This window comes from Lynx canadensis, chromosome D1, assembly GCF_007474595.2.
Source record: "Lynx canadensis isolate LIC74 chromosome D1, mLynCan4.pri.v2, whole genome shotgun sequence".
In the NCBI taxonomy this organism is placed as follows: Eukaryota; Metazoa; Chordata; class Mammalia; order Carnivora; family Felidae; genus Lynx; species Lynx canadensis.
The window spans coordinates 97,992,284-98,001,214 of record NC_044312.2 but is presented as its reverse complement, the minus strand read 5'-3'; the positions used below and the strand labels follow the sequence as shown (position 1 = coordinate 98,001,214).

The 8,931-nt window shown below is 56.8% G+C and overlaps 1 long non-coding RNA gene across 1 annotated transcript; it reads right to left on the bottom strand.

Annotated features, from left to right (window-relative positions):
• Positions 1-1,159: 1,159 nt before the first annotated feature.
• On the bottom strand, positions 1,160-8,290 carry LOC116738330. The gene is made up of 3 exons (XR_004344140.1): positions 8,178-8,290; positions 7,709-7,999; positions 1,160-4,442 (listed from the first exon to the last, which is right to left on the bottom strand). It is a non-coding gene; the product is annotated as an uncharacterized LOC116738330 (long non-coding RNA).
• Positions 8,291-8,931: the final 641 nt, after the last annotated feature.

The window sequence follows — 8,931 nt, the reverse complement described above, 5'->3', positions numbered from 1 at the left end:
CCCGCTAAAATATTCTGCCCCGAAATCTTTGCGTGGCTCCTTGTCAAGATTCAGGTCTCAGCCCAACGGTCACCTCCTCCGAGAGGCTACGCTGACCGCCCTTCCCGATGGAGCCCCTCTCCTTCCATCCTGCCCGGAGGCCGTAACATCTTGGCGTTTTATTTCGCCACCGCACTTCCCAGTAACCGAGGCCCCCTCGTTTATCTGTTTGTTTACTGGTTCGGGGTCCACTGTGCCTCCAGGGCATAAAATCCTTGAGAGGAGAGATCTTGCCTTCTTGTTCACTGTTCTGTCCCCCAGTGCCCGGCACCGTGCCTGGTCCGTGGTGGCCCCTCATCCACCCACCATTTGCCAAGAGCACCCCCCCCAAGTCGTCAGACCGGTGCTGGGGCTCAACCGTGGCCCGAGTGCCGCCCCCAGGGGAGTCTGGCGAATGGGGTAGGGGGTGTGGATTACCCATGCGTTTCTGATGCTCTGACATCTGGGGCCTTTGTGACCCTGGAGGGACGACCCCGCCCCGGGCTGGCCAGTTCCTTGAGAGCGTAAACCACTGGCCTGTGAGTGTGCCTGTTAAGGGCAACCCAAACAGAGACATATTACAACCACCTCATCTATCCCCTATATCTGGGCCGCTACCCACCTGTCCTAATCACCCCGGGGCCAGATACCAGACAACTAGCGACAGTTCCTGGGCCCCAGAGCCCAATGAAATTACTCAAACTCGCCTGCTTACCTGCCCACCCACTCTTCCCTGCGGAAACCACGATACAGGGTCTTGCCCCTACGCTTCCCTCCCACTCGCGCTGCGTCCTGACCCGCCTGCTGCTTCCCTGCGTGGCTCCCCATGATGTGACGGTCCCCTCCTCTTGGGATCTGCGGGCGGCAGACTATGCCCCGATCTGCTGGCCTCACCATACCCGGATAACAGTGAAACCTACATGTGGCAACAGGCCACGGGGGTGAAGGCAGGCCCACGGGGCCAAGGTGATGCGGGGGCAGGTCCCAAAAGTAGTGGCTGCGGGCCTGCGTGCAGGGTGACCCGTGTCCCCCCCCGCCTTCCCTGACTCCTCTCACTCAGCTCCAGTCCCGGCCCGCCCCAGCCATCAGCACCCCCACCCGCTCTTTGCTGAATCACAGAAACAGCTGCTGTTTGGGCTGCGGCCCCTCGACTGAGTCGCACCGGCCCATATTGCCCCCTGTCCCACTCTCCCCACCTCCTGCACCCGCGGGTGGGGCTCCATGGGCCTGATTTCGAGGCTGGCGGGATCATCGCTACATGTGGCGCCCACGAGTCCAAACCCCTGGGGATTCGGACTCCACCGCCAGCTTCCTAACGGAGACTGAAGTGGTGATGGAGTGAGGAGCAGGGCCGTGCAGTAGGGGTGACAGGTGCAGACGTGGGCCCTTCTGGGTCCCCAGAGGCCTCATAGGCTTATCTGTCTTCCCCTCCTGTTGTCTCCTCATGGACCTGACCTGAGAGCTAGGAAGAAAGACAGGGTCCCCCTTGCGCCGGCCTGGAGGGAACACAGGTGCATGGAAGGAGGCCCTCCCATGCCCAGGGCCGAGTGCCTTCGGGCCAAGGTCAGGATGGCTAAGGAAATGGACCAGACCCTTGGCCTTCTGCAGCCGTGGCCTGAAAGAAAATAACACAGGCTGTCTGGGGAGATGGCCCGTGGCCACGGACATCCACGGCGCATTTGTTCCATTTCTTCATCCACCCGTTCAACCAACATGTTTCCAGGACCTACTAGGAGTCGGTCACGTTCTGGGCGCCAGACCTGCAGCCGCGCACAGAGCGCCCCGAATCTCCGTCATCGGGGTGTCCAACTTCTGTCAGGGCAGACGGCCGTAAGGGAACAAGGAAATAAACATAATGTCTGTCAGCGATGCATATTAGGGAGCAAAGTGAGCAGGTCTGAAAGCAGGAAGCACCGGGCAAACAGAAGGGAAGGTGAGGAGGGTGCATCAGATGTGACAGGGCATAGAAGGGACACAGCGGGTCCCACCTCGAGACAAGGGAGCCGGGGTCGCTCTACAACAGCCCGACCTGTCGCACCGAGCCAAGCCCGCCAGGGCCCAGCCGAGGGCAGCGGCCGTGCGGTCATCACTCAGATGGCTCGAGGAGGCGGGGGGCCCTGTGCGCCAAGATGGCCGGTAACTCGCGTTCCACAAGCCCCGTCTACGTGTGCCGGGCGCGGTGCTAAGGGCTTTGCTTGCACCATCCGGTGTTCCACGAGAAAGATGCTCGATTACCCCCTTTCACGGGGGAAAACACTGAGGCTTCCTTGCTCCAGATGAAGCAGCTTATAGGAGAGACTGGAATTAGAGCTGCACCTGTCTGATGTCAGAGCCCGTCTTAACCTTGTCTTGCTGCTGGGTAGGGTCGTGGGTGACAAGGCTGCAGAGACCGAGGAGAGGTCCTGGGCTGGGCCGAAGCCCACATTTGGCGGAGGAGGCCACTCTGAGCTCAAAGGACCCCTGCCTTGGGTGTCTGGAGCGCCGGATCCTGGGCCCCGCTCTGCCTCAAACTCACTCCCCAGCCCAGGACCAGCCCTGGGGCGGTGGTAGGGTCCTTGTCTGCGGCCTTCCTTTCATGCGGTCATGAGGACCAGATGAGATCAGGTGGGAGAGGACCCTTGCACAGCTCACGCGGCGGCTCAAATGTCCCTTCCTCAGAGAAGCCCTCCCTGACCACCCACTTACCTACAGCATCCCCAGCTCTGTCCCCACCTCTGCTTGACTTTTGCCTTTGCTCCTATTACCGTGTGGCATGTTACGGATACTTTTTGCTCGCTTGCTTGTTTCCTTTTTCTCTCTGTCCACTCCGTCACCTGCCACTTGCCCCGGCCTCACAGCATACCTCCAACAATCGGAAATGTCTGTATTGCTCCTAAACTCACCGCTCCCTTACGCCTCTGTGCGTTCGCTGCTGCCGTTCCCTCGCTACAGAGCAACCTTTCCATCCTTCTGAACCTTCTCCTGGCTTATCGGGTGTCCCTTCCTGTGGGTTCCCCGTCATCCCTTGGTGCACCTGGGGTACCTTGGACTGCCCCAGAAACCGCACCCTCCAGGCAGCATGAAAACCGGACATTTAACGGTGATTGCCCACGGGCTTGTGCATTTCTTCACTGCTGAGCTGATGCCTGCACCAGAAGGTGAGCGGTCAGCGAGGGGCACAGAACGGCTCACGGCAGGATAAGCCGTCATATAAAACAACACGGGCCCCCAGCCTGGGCCGTCTCAGTGGTAATGGATGGCCGCGGGGACTCCGGGCCCTCGATTCCAGCCGTTGGGGAGAGATCTGGACCACAGGATGAGTGCATTCTTTCCCGATGTGGATCGCCTCCCAAACAAAGCTGCTTCTCTTGGCCGTGGCTCCGTGTGGATGAGCCACTCGCTAAGATTCTGTCTGAGAAGGGTCTGGGGTCTTGTAAATCACCTGGTAGTCCGTGGGTGGTGGATGAAGAATGAGACGGCGAGAGATGGCCGGTCAAGAGAACGAGGTCCGAGAAGACAGTGAATAAATGGGCAAAGTCTTGGAAACCCTGGCTCAGGAGAGAGAGAGAGAGAGCAAAGGCCCGGGTAGGAGAGCCTGTTGCCCATCTTCCCCTAGTCACCAACCGGCCGTGTGACCTTGGAAGAGCGACTTCATTTCTCTGGGATTCAGAGTTGACTTTTAAAGCTTCAAAGAAAGCATCTGTAAACTAGACTTTGTCTCACAGAAAACTGGATACCTGGAATGCTGCTGGGTTGGGAAGGATTCTGAGGTAGACAGTGAGCTTCATGGGACATTACCATGATGCATTGGTAACATCTGTCTTGCGCATCGTCAGGAAGGTGTGTGTCGTTTCGGGCCCAGAGCCTCTTTCATAGTCTGACATTTCATAATTCTATGACTCCAAAGAGCTGAAGGTTGAGAGTGTGTGTGTGTCGAGGAAGGAGGGGGTAGGAAAGATAAGAAAAGTAGGTTCCGAAGCTTGGGTCAGACCCATGGAGAGCTCCAAAACAAATGGAGAGGCTTAGCAGCCTTGGTGCCCACAGAAAGCACACCCCAGGATACTGGTTTGTTTCCTGAGACGGGGTCTAAGACCCACTCCCCCCAGAGTATGGCACCTTGGCATACTGAGTATTTTACACTGAAGGAGTTTGAGAGGGTGGCAGGTCAGAAGGCTAAGTCGGAGCACCGGCCCCTCCACCCTTCTTTCGTGAAGCAGATCACGTGAGTGGCGCCCTCTTTAGACCTGGAGGAGAGGAACGTCCTTATCTCTGAAGACCAGGGAATCACCCAGAAGAACGCTAACAAACAGCCTTCTCTGGATGCCCGCGGTTTACAACACGTACTCACGGTATCACGTTCCTCCACAGCTGTTCGCTCCTCATCAAACGTCACGCAAACACACACGGGTCCGTTCCTCTGGGACTTCGCTTCCTTGTGGAGGCTCCTGTGTCACAGAAAACGTACATTAAATAAGTTTGCGTGGTCTTCTCCTGTTCATCTATCTTTGTCAATTTAATTTTCAGATCCAGGCAGGGACCCTAAGAGGGTCAAGGAGAACTGTTTTCCTCCCCTACAAATGTAGATGGTAAGGTTAAATGCCGTTCTGTGAACTTTTGTTTCAGTTACATATGTATATGTGAAGAAGGTCATAATTGATTCAAAACAATTTTTTTTAATGTTTATTTATTTCTGAGACAGAGAGAGACAGAGCATGAGCGAGGGAGGGGCAGAGAGAGAGGGAGACGCAGAATCCGAAGCAGGCTCCAGGCTCCGAGCGGTCAGCACAGAGCCCGACGCGGGGCTCGAACTCGTCAACTGTGAGATCACGACCTGAGCCAAAGCCGGACGCTCAACCGACTGAGTCACCCAGGCACCCCAGGTCATAATTGATTCTTAACTGGAGCTCATGGTCCAAACATTTGAGAGACTGTGAAGGAGTCGGGTGACCAAATATGCTTTGTGCAGGACAGTCTTGGTTCAAATCCATCATTCTGGCATAATTATAAAACACCTCCCTTCACCCATGTGGTGACTTAAAAATATGTCAGCACGCCTTTTTTGGATACTCTTTCCTTCAAAATGCGAGGCCTAATTCTCCTCTCTTTGAGTGTGGGTAAGACTTAGCGACTTGTTTCTAGCGAATAAAATATGGCGGAAGTGGCAAGATGTCACTTTTAGGACTATGTCATAAAGATATTGTGGCCTCTTCCTTGCACTTTCTTGGATCACTCATACTGGCGAAAGCCTGCTGCCACATCGTAAGGGAAGTCAAACACTCCCACAGAGGCCCACGTGGTAAGAAACTGAGGCTTCCTACCAACAGCCACGTCAGCCATCTTGGAAATGCGTCCTCGAGCCCAGCCAAGACTTCAGATGACAGCAGCCTGGCCAACATCTTGGATGCAACTTCCGGAGAGACCCTAACCCAGACCCTCCCGGCTAAGCCACTCCCCAACGTCTCACCTGCAGAAACTGTGAGAGCCAATTACTTGTGGTCTTACGTTTTAGGGTAATTTGTTACCCAGCACTTGATAACTGATACACTCTCGAAGTTATCTCTTTTGGCTGAAAATCATATGGTCACTCCATATAGCAAAGACTTCCAAGATCCTGTGGAGGGTCCAAGGATCAGGCAGAAGAGAAAAATCGCAAGGAGACTGCAGAGGGGCAAAGTTCCTTGGTTTACCAAAAAGCAGGGAAGGTAGAAGGGTGGATTCTGATCACCACAAAAAAGGTTTAGACTGGTTGACTAGACAGAAAGTCCAGAGCATCTGGAAAAGAACATGGCGTGATCCAAGGGCCAGACGGGCCTCATCAAAGTCAGGTGTCCCCTAGTTAAACATTGCCCCCCTTTCACAGGATGACTGGAAGGCAGACCGTAGGATACAGAGCACATTGCCCTGCTCAAACCTGTCTAGTAATTTTGCCAAAGACTTGGACGAAGACGCAAAAGATGTGTTCATCCAAACCTCGAAAGCACAAGTTATTCTGATACAGCTGATTTATGATCCAAAGCTCTCTTCCCAGGCGGGATGCTGGGCCAAAATCAACAAGAAGAAATTTAACAGTAATCAATGTAAAATCTGGTACTTTCAGAGGAAAAAAAAAAAAAAAATCAATGGTCCCAAGGAACAAGCCCAGGGTGGGTGGATGGGGCCGGCTTGGCAAAATTCCACTGGAAATGATCCGGTCATTTGTATCTGACCCTTCAAGTCAGTGTGAGCACAGACGATGTGATGTGGCTGCTAAAACCGTGGACCGTTCCTAGCTTAATGGGGGCCCTGGGAGTGGGGCGAGTTCCCTTCTGTGGCGCTATGGGTTCAAATCTGGACCCCGCACTTTATAGGCACAGTGTCCAGAGGGGAGGTCCAGGAGGGGGCAGCAGGACCTACTGTCCTTGTGTGGGGACTACAGGGGAACTATCGGGGAAGCAGCGTGGGACAGGACAGGAAGCCGGGCAGGGACAATGGGGCTGTCGTGGGCCATCTGGGGCCGGACCTGGGAGGAGGGAGGAGCCCAGTCCAGTGGGTAGAAGGGATGGGGTGGCGGGTTTGGGGTTGCTGAGGGGAGGGGAGTTCCTCTGTGGGTGCTTGGGCGGCTTCCATCACGGGGGGAGCGAGTAGAAGCCAGGTGGCCCTCAGTCTGGTCCGAGTGGGAGACTGGACCACAGGAGCCCAGAGTCCCTCCCCTCCTCTGTCCAGACTCAGCCTTGGTTTCCACGGGGGCCTTCCCCATGGTAAGAGATGCTCTTTGGTCAGGCCGGGGGGAGGACGGGCAGAAGGGACAAGGGCAGAGAGACAGGCAGAATCTGCCCGGGCCATGCTACGGGCCTTCGTGGACACCACACTCACAGAGCAGACGTCAACTCCTGCAGGCGTGCATCACACGGGCCAGCGAGTGAGAGGGAGGGAGAAACTGGGGAACCGGGCGGGCCCACGTGTCATCCCCGCCCCGCCCCCTCCCCCCCCCCCCCCCCCGGCTCTGCAGGGCTGCAGGGAACACGACCTCCGTACGTGTGCGCACATACGCGTGGACGCACACGCGATCCCGCTCACACGCGTTCACACGTCTGCCTTCACACGAAGGCTCACATACACAGTCACGTGTGTTCCCACTTCACTCATCTGCCTGCGCACGGGCTCAACCCCCCGCAAGGGGGTGAGCGAAGCAGGACCAAGCAGAAGGAGGAATTGGGCCGGAGGGCGTCACGACCGCGGCCGCGCCATCCCCGGGGAGCTCTGAAGCTGGGACGGCCCTTCAGAGAAGTCCAGAACTGAGGTGAAGGGGCTGGGCCTTCGTATCCCCGCGTGGACCGGTCTCTGGGCACCTGTGTGCCAGAGGTGGCCGTCTCCAGCCCAGGGTGGTCCCTAGAGATGGACTGGCTGGTCGCTGGATGAGTGGTGATCCCAGATTTGGGCAGCATCACGGCATCTACTCCCCTCCGGCGAACACGCACCTGCACCCACAAGCCTGGCTGGGTTTCTCAGCCTCTCCCGGGGCCTAGCCCTCCCAGGAGGGGAGGAGGCAGAGGGGCCCTGCCAGGAAGGCTGCCTCCCTGCCCAGGGATGGCAGGGGTGGGCGCAGCTCTGGGCGGGACTAAGGAGAGGTCTGGAGCCCCCGGGATGAGTGCGAAAGGCCTGCTTCACCAGTTTCATACCCTCCCCGGAGAAATTTCCACGAACTGATCTCCCTCCGCTCCATTTTTTATACCTTTGATCTGGCCGTGGAGCCGGGGAATCGCGGAACCAGCTCTCGAAATTGTCTTTGGTAAACTCTTCCCATGATAACTGGCCTCCTTCTCTCTGCTAATATCTACTCTCGGTGTCTCCCAGGCCAACGCTCAGCCAAAAATCTCTATTTTCGTATCTGGTTGTCGAGGCGCGGTCTGAAGCACAGGGCCTAAATTTGACCACCCAGGATCCAACGCTCGCTCCGCCCTCACTGGAGGACCTTGGTCCGATTGGACGATCCGTCTTGCGTCACTTGCGTCACTTGCCCCACCTGCAAAAGGGAGTAACACGCACTGGAGTGCCCTGGTAAGACGCCGCGTAGACCCCCTGGCAGGGTCAGGGCTTCCCAAGCTTCCTGCTGCAGGGCTCCTCCAGCCCTTCCTTAACCACACAGCGCAGAGCTCACGCCCTCCCCCTTCTCCTCCCCTGCCCTCCCCTCCCCTCCTCACCCCCAGGCTCTGCTCCGCTCCGCTCCTGGAATAGATCTCGGTGGCCAACGCTGGCCTTAATTGTGTGTGTTTGATAAATGGCTCTGCTAGATCTCCTCCCCCGGGCGGCAGCTGCAGACCTGAGTCAGGATGGAAAAGCCCACGAGGAAGGTTAGGAGCACAGAGTCCAGGAATGGGCTAAGGATGCAGGGCCCCTGCCCCCTCCAACCCAGGGCGCTGGGGACGGGGCAGCCCGCTCATCACCCCTCTGCAGCCGCTCTTGGGGAGTTAGTAGGAGTGGCAATCTGAGAGAGCCTACAAGGATCCTTGGAGAACTGCCCCCCCCCCCTCCTCCCGACTCTTATTTTCACAAATGAGGACGGTGAGGCCCAGAATGGTTAAGTAACTTGTCCGGGGACACACAGCTGATAAAAGGCAGGCTTGAAACTCAAATTTAGACCTTCTGCCTCCCCACTGGCCCACTCTGCCTCATTCCACAGCCCCCCAGCCAAGTTGCTTCCTCCTCTGTGCGAACTGGACTTGCCGACAAGGTTGAATTGCCCTCTGCCAACCTTCTCCCTTCTGAAATGCTTCTGGGAAGCATTTCCCGTGACGCCCAGTCATGGGAGCTCACCCCCTGGAGCTTTTATTTATTTTCCATGTGACTTGGGGTGATTTGCAACTTCCTCGAGCCTCGGCTTCCCCATCTATGAAATGGGGACGCTGCAAATTGTAACTGACCTCGCGAGATAGATGTGGGACATACGACAGCGCA